Raw genomic sequence first — 21,416 nt, forward strand, 5'->3', positions numbered from 1 at the left:
AATAATAATCCCATTAAAATCCATTCAGAAGACTGAATGACATTTTTCCAAAGACGACATACAGATGGCAAAGAGACATATGAAAAGATGCTTAACATCACTAACCATCAGGGAAATGAAAATCAAATCCACAAGATACTATCTCAGACCTGTTGTGATGTCTTTTATCAAAAAAGACAAGAAATAATGAGTATTGAGACTTTGGAGAAATTAGAACCCTGTACACTTTTGTATTTTGTATTTATGTATATCAATAAGTACAGATATTATTGAAAATAGTAAGTTCTCAAAAAATTAAAAATTAGAACTATCATATGATTCAGTATTCTCAATACTCAGTATATTTGAAAACATGCTATTGAATATTTCTTTCAACTCAGTTATTGTCCATGATCAATAGTGTTAAATATAAATCTCACCCATTTTTCTTTATATTCTTCATGATGATCTTAAGGTAACAACCCTTTATACGTAATCTCATGAAATAATACAGTTTATCATGATTATATATTTTTAATAATTTTCCTGGTTACTAAGCATGTATTTCATGAATAATGAAACTGTACTGTCTTTCTCATTTATTAATTGTGCATTCAAATCTTAAATATAGTAGAGATTTATTTTTGTCTATTAGTATTAGAAAATATTCAGTGGTCACTCTCATTTCATATCCATAATTAGTTGCTCCAAGACCATTCATTGGATCATTTTCTTCACTTATTTGTTGTGCTATTTGTATCATATATCAAGGTCCCTTATGTATGCATATATATGTTGTCAAAGAAAAATTGCCCTGGACAAGTCAACAGGGAAGGACGTCATTAATCAAGAGTATTGTAATAGGGGAGAAAAACTGAATTCAACTCTGAGACAAAAGACAAGAGAACTTTTCAGTGCTGGGACAAGCTAGTGGAAAAGTACAGGATTGAAGTTGGGAGAGAGCAAATGTGTCAATGGGTTAGATCATCTGTCTGTTAACTGAAGCTGCACAAGTTAGATTCATACACTTTCATGCAGATTAGGAGACAAGGGCACTATGTTTCTTGGTGATTACACTTTGGAGAAATGACTTTCAGATCCTTAACACATTCCTGAATTATAAAACTGGCCAGGGGCTGGAAGAAGATTAATACCCCAAAGGAGCAGAGAAAACATTTAAAATTACAAGTTTTCTAAGTAAATTCTCTTAAGAAAAGGGATTCAGGGGCCTAGGTTAAGAACTTTGTCTAAAGATTAGTCAGACTAGGGGTGCCTGGGTGGGTCAATGGGTCAAGCCTCTGCCCTTGGCTCAGGTCATGATCTCAGGGTCCTAAGATGGAACAGGGCATCAGGGTCTCTGCTCAGCGAGGAACCTGCTTCCCCTTCTCTCTCTGCCACTTGTGATCTCTCTCTCTGTCAAATAAATAAATAAAGTCTTAAAAAAAAAAAAAGGATTAGTCAGACTAAGGAGAATGTTAAAACTGTCTTGGTCAGTTTTTCTGCTCCACATTCTGTGCTCTGATTGATTTACTTTATTTCGATCACAGTAGTTTCCTAAAAGCCTTGAAATCTGAAAAGATGACTTTCTATATTGTTAAATCATAATTCTGTTGAACATATAGGCTAACAAAATGCATATTTTTTTGGTCTTCTCATCACTGAAAATTATATTTCTATTTATTTATAAATAGAAATTTTATAAGATGTTTTTATAAACCATATTATGTTTTTATTATAAAACATATTATGTTTTTATAAAACATAAGATGTTTCACCTTTCTTCACAAAGTTCTTCAATATATTTTTACATATATGACAATAAATTTTATGTTAATTTTTGTTTAAAATTGATTTGTGTTGTATTTTTAGAGCCATGTTATTACTTTAAAACCAGTAAACTTATTGAACTCTTACAAGTTTTAACATAACCAAAAACTTGATATTGTCTATAAACAAAATGTTGCTTCTCAAAAAAAATTTTATTTTCTCTGTTATTTCTATTAATTAGAAATTATTTTGTATTTATTTTCAACTGTCGTAAGAGTCTTTTAGCTTTCTTGTTTTAAAAAAAAATAATGCTTTTTCGTAAAAGGGGAGTGCGTGTGTGTGTGTGTCTGTGTCTGTGTGTGTAAAGTTGTTACTGCCCAAAGTGAAATTATACTATAAATCATTATTATTTAAAATAGAACTATACTAGCTCAGCCATTCTTTATGTATGTCTACATATGTGCCAACACATACACTCATACACACACCATCACCAAATAAGAATGAAAAAATCACATAAAGACGATATAGTTTACTAATAGTTATTGCCATGTAATTCTTGGATCATTTTTTTAAATGTCAAAATGAAACATGGCATAATGGTTGAGGCAAACACTTTTTTTAATTAAAGATTTTATTTATTTATTTGTCAGAGAGAGAGAGAGCACAAGCAGGCAGAGTGGCAGGCAGAGGCAGAGAGAGAAGCAGGGTCACTGCTGAGCAAGGAGCCCTAGGCAGGACTCGATTCCAGGACTCTGGGATCATGACCTGAGGCAAAGGCAATGGTTTAACCGACTGAGCCACCTAGGCATCCCAAGGGGGGCAAACACTTTTAATTCTGGCTCCACCAAATAGCAATTTTAGTGTAGGAATATTCAAATGAATTTGGACCATAAAATAAAAACAAACTAACACCTTACCCAGAATTTTCAGGCACTTAAGTACTTAGAATCTGATAGTAGGGCGCCTGGGTGGCTCAGTCTTTAAGCCTCTGCCTTCAGCTCAGGGCCCACATCGGGTTCCTTGCTCTGCAGGAAGCCTCCTTCTTCCTCTCCCACTCCCCCTGCTTGTGTTCCCTCTATCTCTCTGTGTCTCTCTCTGTCAAATAAATAAATAAAATCTTAAAAAAAAAGAACCTGACAGTATTATCATTGTTATTATAATTAATGCTATTACTGTTGTTTATTAGGCATTGACTTTCCACTTTTAAAATTAGTTTGTATTTTTTTTTAATTTTTTTAAAATTTTTAATTTATTTGACAGAGATCAGAAGTAGGCAGAGAGGCAGGCAGAAAGAGAGAGGAGGAAGCAGTCTCCCTGCCGAGCAGAGCGCAATGTGGGACTCGATCTCAGGACCCTGAGATCATGACCTGAGCTGAAGGCAGAGGCTTAACCCACTGAGCCACACAGGCGCCCAAAATTAGTTCGTACTCTGTTAGTCCTAAAAAAAAAAAAAAAAAAAAAAAAAAAATAGAGAAGCAAAAAATCTTCTTTGCCTCAAGAGGACAAGTTGCATCTAAGAATATCAAGACTTTTCTGAATGAAATTTATCAAATTTCAGCTGTGCTCCTCAAACGAACTCTCCTCACAAACTTGAACATTTAGGCCAAGAAGAAAAAGTTAAATGAATTATGTGGATCTCCCATTTATGAAACACCAAGTAATTATGGGGACTCATAAACTCTAGATATCATATCTAACATTAAGAGACTAGCCTTCCTCACCACCGATTATTTTCATGTGGGAATGTGCACCCCACACTGTAAGATAAAGAATTTAAAAATTTTTATATAAAATCCCCAAAGTAGGTAGTTACTAAATGATCAAAAAACAATCACTTAAATCCTCCCACTGTTGTCAAAATTGCAGGGCTGCTCTGGACAACTAGATCGGTAATATTATTCACCTCAACAGCAGTAATTTGATTTTAAACATCGTTAACAGTCATGACAGAAAATTTTTCATAATGCTAATTAAATTTAGACCAGTCTTATTTAGATCACATACATGCAATTGGAAATTTGGACATGGATTAAGACATTTGAGTAATGTTGAAAAGGGTTTTAAGATTGTTTTTTCTTTTTTTTTTCTTAAGGATTTTATTTACTTATTTGACAGAGAAAGAGAGAGAGAGAGAGAGAGAGAGCGTGCATATGAACAGGGACAGAGGGAGAGGGAGAAGCAGCCTCCCCATTGAGCAAGGAGCCTGATGTGTGACTCTCTCCCAGGACCCTGGGATCATGACCCGAGCCCAAGGCAGCCACTTAACCGACTGAGCCACCTGGGGCCCCAGGATTGTTTTTTCTTTACGGGTATTTTGCTTTACTATCCATAATTATTTTAGAAATGTTTTTTTTTAAATTATCTAATCTATTATTTTAGCATGTCATATTCAAATATATTTATTATCTTTTCCAAAATATATTCCATATATGTGTATGTACATGCATTTATTTTGTTATTTTAGATTTTACTCTCCAACTTATATTTATTGCTAATGGAGTGCTTGTTTCCTCTCAAACTTAAGAAAGCACTTACATAAGCTTCATTCAATAGGTATCTCTTGATTTTAAACAGACGCATTTGAGAGCAAAGAAAAAAAACTCAATTTCTAGATTTTAAAAGTTCTTAGATTTAGATGTTTATCTTATTCTTAAGTGTTGAGAATATAGCTGAAGCACTTGGAAATCACTACTTTAAGCACAAACAAAATCAATCATGTCTAGAACTAAGTAAACAAAATACGGTCTATTTGGGGGTAGTTATTTTATGTATATAATATTCAGATTTCACAAATACCTTTTAAAAATCATAGCAGCATGACATACCCTATGACTTATGAGGTGGGACAAAATACTTTTTTTTTTTTGTAGCAATTTCCCTTATTTATCTATAGAAAATATCTCAATGAGACATTTAACAGAGAAGACAGTTTAATGGGTGAATTCTACGATTCCTAAGCAGTTCTTTTTTTTTATTATTATTCTGCACATTATAGAGGCATGACTTATGTGAAGGCCATTGTAATTTCTATTGTTAGAGTAGTAATTTGTTTCGGTGCAGAATGACTAGCAACTCTTATGCAGTCTGTGAGCTATGGCAGCAATAATAGGGAAACATTCCCATGGTCCATTTACAAGATGAGGTTGCATAAAGTCCATCTGATTACATATAAGTGGTTATTAGAATAGGTCCTCAAACAAGAGTCATAGGAGAGCTATAAATTCTCAGCCATCTATTTTCAAGTCATTTTATGAGAACTGTAGTTTCATGCATATTGGACACTTCATTGTCATTGGCTTTGGAGCAAGAATAAATGGCACATTCACAGGCCAGATACAGACATCTTGGTTCAAGTGTCATTGCAAACTGCACTATTAGCAGAGAAATATTAAAGAGGGAAAATATATATTGATAACAATCACTTTGACTCTGCAAAATAGGAATGTTAATTCATTACATGTATCAGAAGCTATTATGAAGTTCTAAAGACAGACATCTTTTGTTGCAAGAGAAGCATTCTGTAATTTATCAGCTTGAAGCCTCAGAGTACTGGACGCCCTTGGGTTACTGCATAAGAAAATTGCAAACATGCACATACAAAACCAATCAGAGTATTCATGTAGAGGGATAAATTTAAAGAAAGTTGCTTTTGCCATGCCAACACACAAAGGCCCAGGTTTCTTAGAGTGTGTTTGTTCATTCATTCATTCTGTTTCAAGACCTCTAACCCCCATGGTGATCCAAAGCCAAAGTGAACTCACACAGAATTAAGCCATGGAACACTGAGAATTCCTGTGGTTTGAGAGAGGGTTTCCAGGCGGCTTGTGGAAGGCACTATTGACAATTATCTGGGAATAGAAGCTGAAGAATCAACTGGGAGCTTTCAAAATTCAGTTGTAAAAAATACTCTTCTGGTTCTATATGTGTTAATTTCATTTGGATTTTAACTTTAATCCAAAGTTTCCATTAAGGGCTTCTGGGTGGCTCAGTGGTTTAAAGCCTCTGCCTTTGGTCCTGGGATGGAGATCCACATTGGGCTCTCTGCTTAACTGGGAGCCTGCTTCCTCCTCTCTCTCTCTCTGCCTGCCTCTCTGCCTACTTGCCATCTCTGTCAAATAAATAAATAAAATCTTAAAAAAAAAAAGTTTCCATTAAATGTATAAAATTAGGTCATTGAAGTTAAAAATATGTGAAGGTGAAGTTACTTCAACAACAGCAAAAAGGCAATGTAAGAGAATTGTTGGCCACTTGTTTTAAAGAGCCATCTTTTCACTACTCATAAATATATTTTTTAAAGATTTTACATATTTCTTTGTCATAGAGAGAGAGAGAAAGAGAGAGCACAATCTGGGGAGCGGAAGGGAAAGAGAGAAGCAGACTCTCTGTGGAGCAAGAAACCGGACATTACACTCAATCCCAGGACTCTGGGATCATGACCTGAGCCAAAGGCAGACATTCCACTGACTGAGCCACCCAGGTGCCCTGAAAATCTTAATATTAGATGTCTATTGAAGGAGACAGCTTTATATTTGATATATTTATGGCCCAAATAATTAATAACAAAAATGAATTTTAGCTGCTCTAGCAAACAACTAAAACTTCACATCTTTAAGATAGAAAGGAAGAAGAAAGTTAATTTTTAAAATAGCTTATAAGTAGACTTTCAGAGCAGTCTTCTAGAATAAATAGAGTGAAATCATTCAATACAGAGAGTAAAATTATTTTTAGGAGGTTCAGTGATATTTCAAAGACCAAATGAAGTTTGATGAGAAGATACCAAGAAGTTAAACTAAACTAAAATCCTAGAAGCCAATATCTTAGAGAAAAATAAAAATCAAATATTCTGCTGTTTTTGCTGCTGGTGGGGAAAAAATAAGAAACTTTGGTAAAAAATTAGGCAAAGTTAAAAACGTTTTTTATCTACGATAGTTTCTATAAATCTTCATTTGTATGAAATCTATTTAATAAAGAGTGTATTTATACAATGTTCATATGTCTAGCATGATATGCCAATTGTTACTGTGACTAATAAATTAATCAAAACAAAGTATAATACATTAATAAAACAACTCTGAAAATGTATTTTGTATGAAGAACATAATGTAAGATCAACTATCTAGTGGCTTCCCTTGAAATTAATTCTATAATGGAGAAACTAAACAAGGCATAAATCAAATAGGGGTTGTTTTCAAAACTTCTGACTGGGAGGTACTTGTTAAACTTACCTCTCTTTTAATATATTTAAAATTAAGCAATATTTTGGTTTAGCAATATATTAATCAACATAGCAGATTCTTTACAATATCAACATGATCTTGAAAATAGGTCATTTCTGTACCTATAGAAAACTTAGCATAGACTAAGGTGCAAGATAATATGCTATCTCTTTATCCTAATTGATTTCGAATTTCTTCCTTTTTTTATAAATTAATTTATTTATTTTCAGAAAAACAGTATTCATTATTTTTTCACCACACCCAGTGCTCCACGCAATCCATGCCCTCCATAATACCCACCACCCGGTACCCCAACCTCCCACCCCCCCGCCACTTCAAACCCCTCAGATTCTTTTTCGGAGTCCATAGTCTCTCATGGTTTACCTTCCCTTCCAATTTCTCCCAACTCCATTCTCCTCTCTAACACTCCCTGTCCTCCATGCTATTTGTTATGCTCCACAAATAAGTGAGACCATATGATAATTGACTCTCTCTGCTTGACTTATTTCACTCAACATAATCTCTTCCAGTCCTGTCCATGTTGCTACAAAAGTTGGGTATTCGTCCTTTCTGATGGAGGCATAATACTCCATAGTGTATATGGACCACATCTTCCTTATCAAATTTCTAATAGTGGTGCAAAATGTTTGTTTCTTCTAGCTTTCACTGTTGCTTCAAGAAGGACTTGGTAGACAATATTTTTCCCATTGTTATTATGTTTTCTTTATTAAATTTACAAATAGAGTAATTTAGTGAAAAGTGTTGAACTTTATAAATCTGGTTTGAGTTCAGCTTTAATACATGAATGCCTAAAAGTTGTCACTCGCAACTTTATGGAAAAAAAAATGCTGGAAAACTCAAAGTCAATTAATTTTCTTGCACCTAAAAAAAGCCCCCACTTCCAAATCTGGGTTGTGGAGACCACAGCTGGTAAATCACTTTACCTGGAGAATAACACATATTGTAAAGCTATAGAAACAGAGAGAGTTTTGGTTTTGGTTAAAGACTGGACATACACGGTATCTATAGGTCAAGGGAAGAAAGTGTAGACATAGACATATATGTCTTTGTCTAGAAATAGACGTAGACATATACGTCCATGTCTAGAAATAGACATACCAATATCGTGAACTGATCTTTGACAAAGGTATTCAATGAAAAAAGATAGATTTTCAACAATAACACTAGAAAAACTAGAAATTTTTCTATACGCAAACAAATCTAGATGCAGACCTTTCACAAAAGTGAATAAAAAAGAAAGTGGATCATAGACCTAAATGTAAAACACAAAACTATAATATTTCTGGAAGTAAATACAGGAGAAGACCATGTGGATCATAGGTTTGGTGATAATTTTAGATGTAACCACAGAAGCAAAATACGTAGAAGAAATGGCTGTTAATCTTTATTAAAATTAAAAACTTTGGCTTTGTGAAAGAAAGCATTCAGAGAATTAGAAGACAAGCTACCAACAAGGAGAAAATATTTGCGAAATATGCATTGAATATAATACTAATTTACAGAAAGAACTCTAAAACTCAACACTGAAAAAAGAAAAAAAAATCAACACAATGAAAAACTGGGCAAGTGATACAGACATTTCACCAAAGAAAATATACAGATGGAAAATAATCATGGGAAAAACAACATCACTTGTCGTTAGAACATTGTGAATTAAAGCAACAATGAGATAGTACTACACACCGATTAGAAGAGTCAAAAATCCCAAAACTGGCCACACAATATGCCAGTGAAGATGTGGGATACCAGAAACTCTGATTCATTGCCCTTGGGAATGCAAGAAGGCACAGCCCCTTTGGGAGACATTTTATACGTCTCTTACAAAGCTTAATCTAATGATACCAGAAGATCCAGCAGTCAAGTTCCACACACAAAACCTGCACATGCAGAGCTTCACTTGTGATCATCCCAAACCGGAAGCACCCAAACAGTATTTCAGTAAGTGAATGGATAAGTAAACTGTATGACATCTATATAAAATACCATTATTCAGCAATAAAAAAGGGGGCAAGTAACAAAAAGACATGGATGAGCCTAAAATAAGTATTAAAACATGAGTCAACCTGAGCAAAGGCAACCTGTGATTCCAATTATATGGGATTCTGCAAGAAGGCTAAATTTAAAAGAATAAAAATGTCAGTGATTTAAAATAAATATGAGACCATGCTGTTCTGCTATAAAGAAATGATCAGGGGGAGGAGTCAAGATGGCGGAGAAGTAGCAGGCTGAGACTACTTCAGCTGGCCGGAGATCAGCTAGATAGCTTATCTGAAGATTGCAAACACCTGAAAATCCATTGGCAGATCGAAGAGAAGAAGAACAGCAATTCTGGAAACAGAAAAACAACCACTTTCTGAAAGGTAGGACCGGCGGAGAAGTGAATCCAAAGCAACGGGAAGATAGACCCCGGGGGGAGGGGCCGGCTCCCGGCAAGCAGCGGAGCAACCGCACACAAAATCAGGAATTTTTTTTTTTTTTTTTTAAAGATTTTATTTATTTATTTGACAGAGAAATCACAAGTAGATGGAGAGGCAGGCAGAGAGAGAGAGAGGGAAGCAGGCTCTCCACTGAGCAGAGAGCCCGATGCGGGACTCGATCCCAAGACTCTGAGATCATGACCCGAGCCGAAGGCAGCGGCTTAACCCACTGAGCCACCCAGGCGCCCCCAAAATCAGGAATTTTAAAAGTCTGTTCTGCTGAGGGACATCGCTCCAGAGGCTACCCGGGGCAAAGCCCACACGGGGTCAGCGTGGCCTCAGGTCCCGCAGGGTCACAGAAGGATCGGGAGTGTCTGAGTGTCACAGAGCTTGCAGGTATTGGAGCGGGAAGGCCGGCTGCAGAGACAGCCGACGGTGAGCTTGCAGCTCAGGGTGACCTTGAACCGGTCGCAGGCTCGGTGAGCTCGGAGCGCGGCCGGAGGTCAGGCAGACGGGAGTAAATGGGCGTGGTTCTCTGAGCGCGCACTGAGGAGTGGGGCCCTGGGCTCTCGGCTCCTCTGGGCCGGAGACCAGGAGGCCGCCATTTGTATTCCCGTCCTCCGGAACTCTACGGAAAGCGCTCAGGGAACAAAAGCTCCTGAAAGCAAACCCAAGCGGATTACCCACCCCGGCCTCGGGTAAGGGCGGTGCAATTCCGCCTGGGGCAAAGACACTTGAGAATCACTACAACAGGCCCCTCCCCCAGAAGATCAACAAGAAATCCAGCCGAGACCAAGTTCACCTACCAAAGAGCAGCAGAATTCTAGAGGAGGAGAAAGCAAAGCACGGAACTCATGGCTTTTTCCCTGTGATTTTTTTTAGTCTTCCGGTTAATTTAATTTTTTTCTTTTTCATTTTTTGTTTTTTTTTCTCGCCTTCAGGTAAAATTTTTTTTTTAACTGTTACCTTTTTCTTTTTTAACGATTTTTTACTAGTTTATCAAATACATATATTTTTTCTTTTTTATATTTTTCTTAGGTGTTTTCTTTTTTTTAATTCTTTTCTTTTTTTTTCTTTTTTTTTTTTTTCTTCTTTTTTTTCTTCTTCCTTTTTGAACCTCTTTTTATCCCCTTTTTCCCCACTCATGATTTGGGATCTCTACTAATTTGGATAAAGCATATTTTCCTGGGGTTGTTGCCACCCTTTTAGTATTTTACTTGCCCCTTAACATACTCTTCTCTGGACAAAATGACAAGACGGAAAAATTCAACACAAAAAAAAGAACAAGAGGCAGTACCAAAGGCTAGGGACCTAATCAATACAGACATCGGTAATATGTCAGATCTAGAGTTCAGAATGACAATTCTCAAGGTTCTAGCCGGGCTCGAAAAAGGCATGGAAGATATTAGAGAAACCTCTCGAGAGATATAAAAGCCCTTTCTGGAGAAATAAAAGAACTAAAATCTAACCAAGTTGAAATCAAAAAAGCTATTAATGAGGTGCAATCAAAAATGGAGGCTCTCACTGCTAGGATAAATGAGGCAGAAGAAAGAATTAGTGATATAGAAGACCAAATGACAGAGAATAAAGAAGCTGAGCAAAAGAGGGACAAACAGATACTGGACCACGAGGGGAGAATTCGAGAGATAAGTGACACCATAAGACTAAACAACATTAGAATAATTGGGATTCCAGAAGAAGAAGAAAGAGAGAGGGGAGCAGAAGGTATACTGGAGAGAATTATTGGAGAGAATTTCCCCAATATGGCAAAGGGAACAAGCATCAAAATCCAGGAGGTACAGAGAACGCCCGTCAAAATCAATAAGAATAGGCCCACACCCCATCACCTAATAGTAAAATTTACAAGTCTCAGTGACAAAGAGAAAATCCTGAAAGCAGCCCGGGAAAAGAAGTCTGTAACATACAACGGTAAAAATATTAGATTGGCAGCTGACTTATCCACAGAGACCTGGCAGGCCAGAAAGAGCAAGCATGATATTTTCAGAGCACTAAATGAGAAAAACATGCAGCCCAGAATACTACATCCAGCTAGGCTATCAATGAAAATAGAAGGAGAGATTAAAAGCTTTCAGGACAAACAACAACTGAAAGAATTTGCAAACACCAAACCAGCTCTACAGGAAATCTTGAAAGGGGTCCTCTAAGCAAAGAGAGAGCCTACAAGTGGTAGATCAGAAAGGAACAGAGACCATATACAGTAACAGTCACCTTACAGGCAAAACAATGGCACTAAACTCATATATCTCAAGTTACCCTGAATGTTAATGGGCTAAATTCCCCTGTCAAAAGACACAGGGTATCAGAATGGATAAAAAAACAAAACCCATCTATATGTTGCCTCCAAGAAACTCATTTTAAGCCCGAAGACACCTCCAGATTTAAAGTGAGGGGGTGGAAAAGAATTTACCATGCTAATGGACATCAGAAGAAAGCAGGAGTGGCAATCCTTATATCAGATCAATTAGATTTTAAGCCAAAGACTATAATAAGAGATGAGGAAGGACACTATATCATACTCAAAGGGTCTGTCCAACAAGAAGATTTAACAATTTTAAATATCTATGCCCCCAACGTGGGAGCAGCCAACTATATAAACCAATTAATAACAAAATCAAAGAAACACATCAACAATAATACAATAATAGTAGGGGACTTTAACACTCCCCTCACTGAAATGGACAGATCATCCAAGCAAAAGATCAGCAAGGAAACAAAGGCCTTAAACGACACACTGGACCAGATGGACATCACAGATATATTCAGAACATTTCATCCCAAAGCAACAGAATACACATTCTTCTCCAGTGCACAGGGAACATTCTCCAGAATAGATCACATCCTCGGTCCTAAATCAGGACTCAACGGGTATCAAAAGATTGGGATCATTCCCTGCATATTTTCAGAGCACAATGCTCTAAAGCTAGAACTCAACCACAAAAGGAAGTTTTTAAAGAACCAAAATACATGGAGACTAAACAGCATCCTTCTAAAGAATGAATGGGTCAACTGGGAAATTAAAGGAGAATTGGAAAAAATCATGGAAACAAATGATAATGAAAATACAACGGTTCAAAATCTGTGGGACACAACAAAGGCAGTCCTGAGAGGAAAATATATAGCAGTACAAGCCTTTCTCAAGAAACAAGAAAGGTCTCAGGTACACAATCTAACCCTACACCTAAAGGAGCTGGAGAAAGAACAAGAAAGAAACCCTAAGCCTAGCAGGAGAAGAGAAATCATAAAGATCAGAGCAGAAATCAATGAAATAGAAACCAAAAAAACAATAGAACAAATCAACGAAACTAGGAGCTGGTTCTTTGAAAGAATTAATAAAATTAATAAACCCCTGCCAGACTTATCAAAAAGAAAAGAGAAAGGACCCAAATAAATAAAATCATGAATGAAAGAGGAGAGATCACAACTAACACCAAAGAAATACAAACTATTATAAGCACATACTATGAGCAACTCTACGGCAATAAATTTGACAATCTGGAAGAAATGGATGCATTCCTAGAAACATATAAATGACCACAACTGAACCAGGAAGAAATAGAAAGCCTGAACAGACCCATAACCAGTAAGGAGATTGAAACAGTCATTAAAAATCTCCAAACAAACAAAAGCCCAGGGCCAGACGGCTTCCTGGGGGAATTCTACCAAACATTTAAAGAAGAACTAATTCCTATTCTCCTAAAACTGTTCCAAAAAATAGAAATGGAAGGAAAACTTCCAAACTCATTTTATGAGGCCAGCATCACCTTGATCCCAAAACCAGGCAAGGATCCCACCAAAAAAGAGAGCTATAGACCAATATCCTTGATGAACACAGATGCGAAAATACTCAACAAAATACTAGCCAATAGGATTCAACAGTACATTAAAAAGATTATTCACCACGACCAAGTGGGATTTATTCCAGGGCTGCAAGGTTGGTTCAACATCCGCAAATCAGTCAATGTGATACAACACATCAATAAAAGTAAGAACAAGAACCATATGATACTCTCAATAGATGCTGAAAAAGCATTTGACAAAGTACAGCATCCCTTCCTTATCAAAACTCTTCAAAGTGTAGGGATAGAGGGCACATACCTCAATATCATCAAAGCCATCTATGAAAAACCCACCACAAATATCATTCTCAATGGAGAAAAACTGAAAGCTTTTCCGCTAAGGTCAGGAACACGGCAGGGATGTCCATTATCACCACTGCTATTCAACATAGTACTAGAGGTCCTAGCCTCAGCAATCAGACAACAAAAGGAAATTAAAGGCATCCAAATCGGCAAAGAAGAAGTCAAATTATCACTCTTCGCAGATGATATGATACTATATGTGGAAAATCCAAAAGACTCCACTCCAAAACTGCTAGAACTTATACAGGAATTCAGTAAAGTGTCAGGATATAAAATCAATGCACAGAAATAAGTTGCATTTCTCTACACCAACAGCAAGACAGAAGAAAGGGAAATTAAGGAGTCAATCCCATTTACAATTGCACCCAAAACCATAAGATACCTAGGAATAAACCTAACCAAAGAGACACAGAATCTATACTCAGAAAACTATAAAGTACTCATGAAAGAAATTGAGGAAGACACAAAGAAATGGAAAAATGTTCCATGCTCCTGGATTGGAAGAATAAATATTGTGAAAATGTCTATGCTACCTAAAGCAATCTACACATTTAATGCAATTCCTATCAAAGTACCATCCATCTTTTTTCAAAGAAATGGAACAAATAATTCTAAAATTTATATGGAACCAGAAAAGACCTCGAATAGCCAAAGGGATATTGAAAAAGAAAGCCAACGTTGGTGGCATCACAATTCCGGACTTCAAGCTCTATTACAAAGCTGTCATCATCAAGACAGCATGGTACTGGCACAAAAACAGACCCATAGATCAATGGAACAGAATAGAGAGCCCAGAAATAGACTCTCAACTCTATGGTCAACTAATCTTCGACAAAGCAGGAAAGAATGTCCAATGGAAAAAAGACAGCCTCTTCAATAAATGGTGCTGGGAAAATTGGACAGCCACATGCAGAAAAATGAAATTGGACCATTTCCTTACACCACACACGAAAATAGACTCAAAATGGATGAAGGACCTCAATGTGCGAAAGGAATCCATCAAAATCCTTGAGGAGAACACAGGCAGCAACCTCTTCGACCTCAGCCGCAGCAACATCTTCCTAGGAACAACGCAAAAGGCAAGGGAAGCAAGGGCAAAAATGAACTATTGGGATTTCATCAAGATCAAAAGCTTTTGCACAGCAAAGGAAACAGTTAACAAAATCAAAAGACAACTGACAGAATGGGAGAAGATATTTGCAAACGACATATCAGATAAAGGACTAGTGTCCAGAATCTATAAAGAACTTAGCAAACTCAACACCCAAAGAACAAATAATCCAATCAAAAATGGGCAGAGGACATGAACAGACATTTCTGCAAAGAAGACATCCAGATGGCCAACAGACACATGAAAAAGTGCTCCATATCACTCGGCATCAGGGAAATACAAATCAAAACCACAATGCGATATCACCTCACACCAGTCAGAATGGCTAAAATCAACAAGTCAGGAAATGACAGATGCTGGCGAGGATGCGGAGAAAGGGGAACCCTCCTACACTGTTGGTGGGAATGCAAGCTGGTGCAACCTCTCTGGAAAACAGCATGGAGGTTCCTCAAAATGTTGAAAATAGAACTGCCCTATGACCCAGCAATTGCACTATTGGGTATTTACCCTAAAGATACAAACGTAGTGATCCAAAGGGGCACGTGTACTCGAATGTTTATAGCAGCAGTGTCCACAATAGCCAAACTATGGAAAGAACCTAGATGTCCATCAACAGATGAATGGATCAAGAAGATGTGGTATATATACACAATGGAATACTATGCAGCCATCAAAAGAAATGAAATCTTGCCATTTGCGACAACATGGATGGAACTAGAGCGTATCATGCTTAGCGAAAGAAGTCAAGCAGAGAAAGACAACTATCATATGATCTCCCTGATATGAGGAAGTGGCGATGCAACATGGGGGCTTAAGTGGGTACGAGAAGAATAAATGAAAGAAGATGGGATTGGGAGGGAGACAAACCATAAGTGACTCTTAATCTCACAAAACAAACTGAGGGTTGCTGGGGGGAGGGGGTTTGGGAGAAGGGGGTGGTATTATGGACATTGGGGAGGGTATGTGTTTTGGTGAGTGCTGTGAAGTGTGTATACCTGGTGATTCACAGACCTGTACCCCTGGGGATAAAAATATATGTTTATAAAGTCAAAAAAAAATGATCAAATAAAAACAGTTGAGAAGAAGATAGATAACTCTTGTATAGAATAATTCCAATAATGTAGATACTCTTACCCTGATTGAAGGGATGCATGAACTTGTAGCCCTTCAGTATATGTTGTGCATGCTGATCCTGAAGAGAGTTGAATAGAAAAAGGAAAAACTTACTTTATAGTGGAGAAAACTGACAAACATCAACTCAGCCTTGCAGTCAAGGTCAACATCAATAGGTTGGATGAAAATGGCACTTTACCTCTGTGGTCTTTCTCCTCCAAACCATAACCCCACTCTAATCTAAGAAAAACAATAGATAAATTCCGATAAAAAGATGTACTTACAAAATACCACTGCTCATAACTCTCAACGTCATCAAAAACACAGTGGGTCTAGGAAACATTCACAGTCAAGAAGAACCTGAAGAAACATGATAATTAAGTGTACTTTTTATCCTAAATATGATCTTGTAAGAGGAAAAAGGACATTAGTTATAAATTAAGACAACTGAGTGCTTGCTTCGGCAGCACATATACTAATAAATTAAGACAACTGAAATATACTTTGACCTTAGTAAGGTATCAATATTTGTTCAGCATTTTTGACAAAATCTGCTATTCTAACGAAAGATCGTAATAACAGCAAAAAAAACAGTAAAAAAAAAACTAGGGACAAGATATATAATAAGAACTCTCTACTATACTTTCAGGTTTTTTTTTTTTTTTAATTGAAAACTTAAAAAAAATTTTAAAAAGGTTATTAAAAAATGCATCCAGGGGTGGCTTGGTGTCTCAGCTGATTAAGCGTCTGCCTTCAGCTCAAGTCATGATCCCAGGGTCCTGGGACCAAGCCTTGTGTCAGGCTACCTTCTCAGCAGGGACAGCAGGGAGTCTGCTTCTCCTCCCTCTGCCCCTCTCCCCCATTCATATTCTATCTCTCTAGCAAATAAATAAATAAATAAATAAATAAATAACATAGCATAGCAGATCTTCAGGAAATGCTTTTCAAATACTTGGTTAAGTGTCCACATATCTAATAATACATGTAGGGTTATAAAGGTGTGAATAAATTATTGTTAAAACCAAAGATTTATTTAAAGGAATATAGCAATTTTTTAGTTTTCAACATAGTATCTATAACAAAATGTTGGCTTATTTTTTATTGTCCTCATCCTCTGGTTCATGTGTGTGCTTACATACATTCTTCTTTTAGGATCACAAAGCTACAGACATTTCTAAACTTATAAAGGTCTAGAAATGTACATGGCACTTGGAGATGTCAGCAGAAACCTCATACACTATGTTAGTAAATGTCAGGTGCTGTTGAAATTCTTTTGCCAAGATATATAAATGAATAAACTTCAATAAGGACTGGGAAAGAGTTGCCTTCGGGTTGAACTTCGTGTGTTTATATATTGGGTTGTTTTCTTTGCTTACACATTTTCTGCCCCAGAGCCCAAAACGACAGTCCTTTCGTAGAAACTTGCTGTTCCTTCTTCAGTAGAAAATCCCTGCCTGGGACGCCTGGGTGGCTCAGTGGGTTAAGCGGCTGCCTTCGGCTCAGGTCATGATCCCAGTGCCCTGGAATCGAGTCCCGCATCCAGCTCCTTGCTTAGCAGGGAGCCTGCTTCTCCCTCTGCCTCTGCCTGCCATTCTGTCTGCTTGTGCTCACTCTCGCTCCTCTCTCTCTGACAAATAAATAAAATAAAATCTTTAAAAAAAAGAAAAAAAAAGAAAAGAAAATCCCTGCCTGATACTTCTAAAACTGCCTTATTTCTCTTCACTCACTGTCAGAGGATGGGGTGGAAAATGGAAAGGAAACATTATGTCCAATCTTGTTACTATTCAGAAATGGACAGTATTTTTCATTCTGAGAGTAACTAGTACTACTGTAGCTTTCATCATCAGGTGATGGATATAAATTTATTGCTGGGATTGAATGATGAAAGTGAATTTTTTCTTAAAATCTACACTATGCAATATTTATTCTTAAAAATGAAACAACCCATAAATCTTTGTGGATAAATTCCAACACCCAGTTTTCTGATTTCCATTAGTTCTTTGATAAAACCTGAGTTGATTGGCATAGCAGTGGAAGATTTTGGTTATTGTTATAGGAAAAATAGCAACAATAACAACAATGTATCAGTCTTTTTTCAAGAAAAATTTAATGAAAGTTATTTTATTTTACATCTTTATTATGTACCTGTAAATATCAAACTAGTGAGAATATCAGCTACAGCTGACAAAGATGGCAAGTGTAGCTCTGGCATATCTTGACTTTCTGGCCTACTTCTAAAGTACTTACACTGAATTTGCTCTTTCCAGTTCAACTTTATCCTATAATCCAAAATTTTACTCAGTCTTTTTTTCAATTTATACCAAATATTTTGTCTTTATTTCATAGTATTCTTTACATAATCACTTCTGTGATGTACAGAAATGTTAATCATCTCTGAAGTCAAGACAAAAAACTATTTTCTAACTCATAATTTACATGAGAAAAGGGGCAACTAAGTTTGAATACAACTTAATATGTGTGTATATATATATGAAATATGTAGTATATCACATAAATAGCTATATGTGATGCATTAATGTTCCTGTAAACTGTACTTATGCAAGAATGAAATGGGATATATGTAATAATTCAGGAGGTTACCCTGAGTTACACTGTCTGCTAGTTCAAGTCAAAAGAAACAAGTTAATTAAGAATTAAGTTCTGGCCCCCAAAGTGCAAAGGGAAATTTCCCCTTTATCTCACCCTTATTTGTTTTGGTTTGTTTGTGTTTTTTCAGGATGAACTTCTCAGTCTGTCTGAGAAGTTCTAGTTTGATGCCTGATGTTCTGACAAAATAATTGATAGTATCCCCCTTCACTCAGAAATGTCTCCTTTTAGAAGGTGTATTATATGGTATCACAATAGAAGGCCTCCCATCCATCATCAGTACCATCTCTTTTTCTATCCTCTCGAAGGTGAAGACTCTCCCCTTTAATAAGACGGATATGAAAAATAAGAAATAGGTTTTTCCTCTGCAGTAATCTGTATTATTATTCACATTTGAAACTTTGGTGCAGGGCACCTGGCTGGTTCATGAGGGGACAAAAGCAACTCTTGATCACAGGGTTATGACTTCTAGCCTCACATTAGGGGTAAAGTTTACTTAAAAAATAAAAGTTAAAAAAGTAAGATTTTGGTGCAAATTTTGATACTCCAGGATAGTAGTATTAGAAATCATCCTCTAATTATAAAACGTGAAGATTTTCACTAAGGATATATCTTAGTATGAAGATTAAAACACCCCTTGTCTATTTACACTGAAGAAAAAAAATAGCAGATAGAATTTATTTCAAAGAGGAAAATCAAAGTAGATGTAAAATTTTATCATGAATAGTAATTTTTGTGAATTTCAATGAATATTCAGGGTCATTAAGTATGGGAAAGGGTAAACTAGGTATAGGTCCCCTCAAAGACAAGCAAAAGCACATACATATTTTTATACTATTTTTTATTATTTTTTTATTTTGAAATTTTTTTCTTAAAGTCTACTTTTTGAAATAGTTTTTTTAATCCATTTTGAAATAATTTCTGATTTATAGATAAAATACAGTACAAAGTTTTCTGTACTCTTCACTTAGCTTCTTATGATGTTAACATCTTATATAACTAAAGTACATTTATCAAACAACAAACATTATAAAGATGTACCCACATTTTTTATTTTCTACTGTTGTTTCCATTAGGAATCAATCTAGGACACTGTACTGCATTTATTTCTTAGGCTGCCATAGTCTGCTTCGATCTGTGACAGTTCTTCATTCTTTTCAAGACCTTGACTTTTTTGAAAATTAGTTTTCAATATTTTGTAGATCTCCCCTTAATTTCAGTTTGAGTAGTGTTTCATAATGAGTTACGGGGCTTGAGAAAGAACAGGACAGGTGACCTCATAGCATCATATCAGGGAGTACCTGCTATCCACGTCTTAACACTGATGACATTAACCTTGATTACTTGATTAAGAGTCTGACATAGCAAAGCTACTTCTTTCCATGCCATCCTCAGTTTGTAGGAAGGAAGTCATTAGGTGCAGTTCACACTCACAGGATGGAATTAACCATCAACTTCTGAAGGGAGGGCTAGCCTGTAATTTGTAGGCCTGTGATCAAACCACCACAGTAATTAGAATTATTTTTGATGGAATACTTTGAGTCTATGCATGTATTCTGTTTCTTAAATCTTCATCTACTATTTCACTAAGTCATTGGATCTTAGCTATAGCAACTATTATTATGCTGTTCTGATGAGTTTTTTCTTTCATTGCTTATACATTTATTATTTGGAATTCTTCAGAAGGAAAATATTTCCCTTATCTAACATTTATTTAATAATTTGTTTACATCAGGATAAACTTAAAGATATTCCTTTTGTTCTTTTTTAATCATAATTCATACAGTCCTTGTTTAATTTTGTTATTCTAATTTTTCTGGCTTTAGCTTCTGGAAGTTCTTTCAGGTTGGTGCTTGGTGTTAAAAAATCTTCCTTATCTTATGGCTTATGATATATGTGGCCCTCCTCTGAGAATCAAACATTAATTCAAATAGTCCTTGATCTTTTTACTGAGAAACTGGGTGCAAAGATTGCTCATTTCTCTTGTGGTGTCACTGCTTATAGCCTGTCCCAGAATACAGAATTAGAAAATATATGTATGTTTTCATATCTGTGTATGTACTTATATTTATAATTACTTCTATACCTGTCAATCTCTTTCTCTCTTTCTCTCTCTCTCTCTCTCTCACACACACACACACACACATATGTTCATACCACTATCTTCTACTCTGATCCAACAAGAAAGGTTTCATTTATACCTTCAATTTTGACATCACCTGGAATTTTTTTTTTCCTCAGACTTTGCAAACTTACCACTTTTTAAGAAAACTCTTCGATAGTTCTGGGGTTTTTGCTTACATACTCTTCCTAAAATGATCTCCCCCCCACCAGATTTCTAGACATTCACCCTTCTGTTTTTCAGGAGCATAATTCTATCATCTCCCCTTTCAGTGTGTGTGTGTGTGTGTGTGTGTGTGTGTGTGTGTGCACGCTTTCTTTTCAGAAAGCAATTCATAATTCAGCATGCTTAGTGCCTTTTATTTAATATAAATTCTATTGACTTACACTCAGTTTCTCAATTGGTCTACCCAACTTCACCCCAAAAACCTCTACTTTATTATGACTAAATAAATATCTAAAATAGATCCTGCTCCTCTTCAATGTTTTTCTGACTTTTTTTCAGATAAAATCCAAATGTCTTAAAATAATGCAAAGCTCACCATGATAGAACCCACATGCTACTTTAGACTCACATCTGCCTGCCCAATTCAGGATTAATTCAAATACATCCCCCCCCCCCCGAATATCAAGTTATTTCTTTTCTCCTTTCTCGTCCCCCCATCTAAATGGTTGAATTGCACATCATTCTTAAAAATGCATAAAATTGTAATCTATCAAAATATTTTCCATGTGGTCACCTCACAATTGAGAGAAAGAACATTGCCAACATTCTAGAACCACTGCCCAACTTTTAATGATATTTTCCTTATTCACTGATTCCTCCTTTTCTTTCTTCCAACTTTTTGATTACTAGCACCATGGTTCATTTTAAATTTGCCTAAATGAAATCCTAACTGAA

The sequence above is a fragment of the Mustela lutreola genome, chromosome 13, assembly GCF_030435805.1.
Source record: "Mustela lutreola isolate mMusLut2 chromosome 13, mMusLut2.pri, whole genome shotgun sequence".
In the NCBI taxonomy this organism is placed as follows: domain Eukaryota; kingdom Metazoa; phylum Chordata; class Mammalia; order Carnivora; family Mustelidae; genus Mustela; species Mustela lutreola.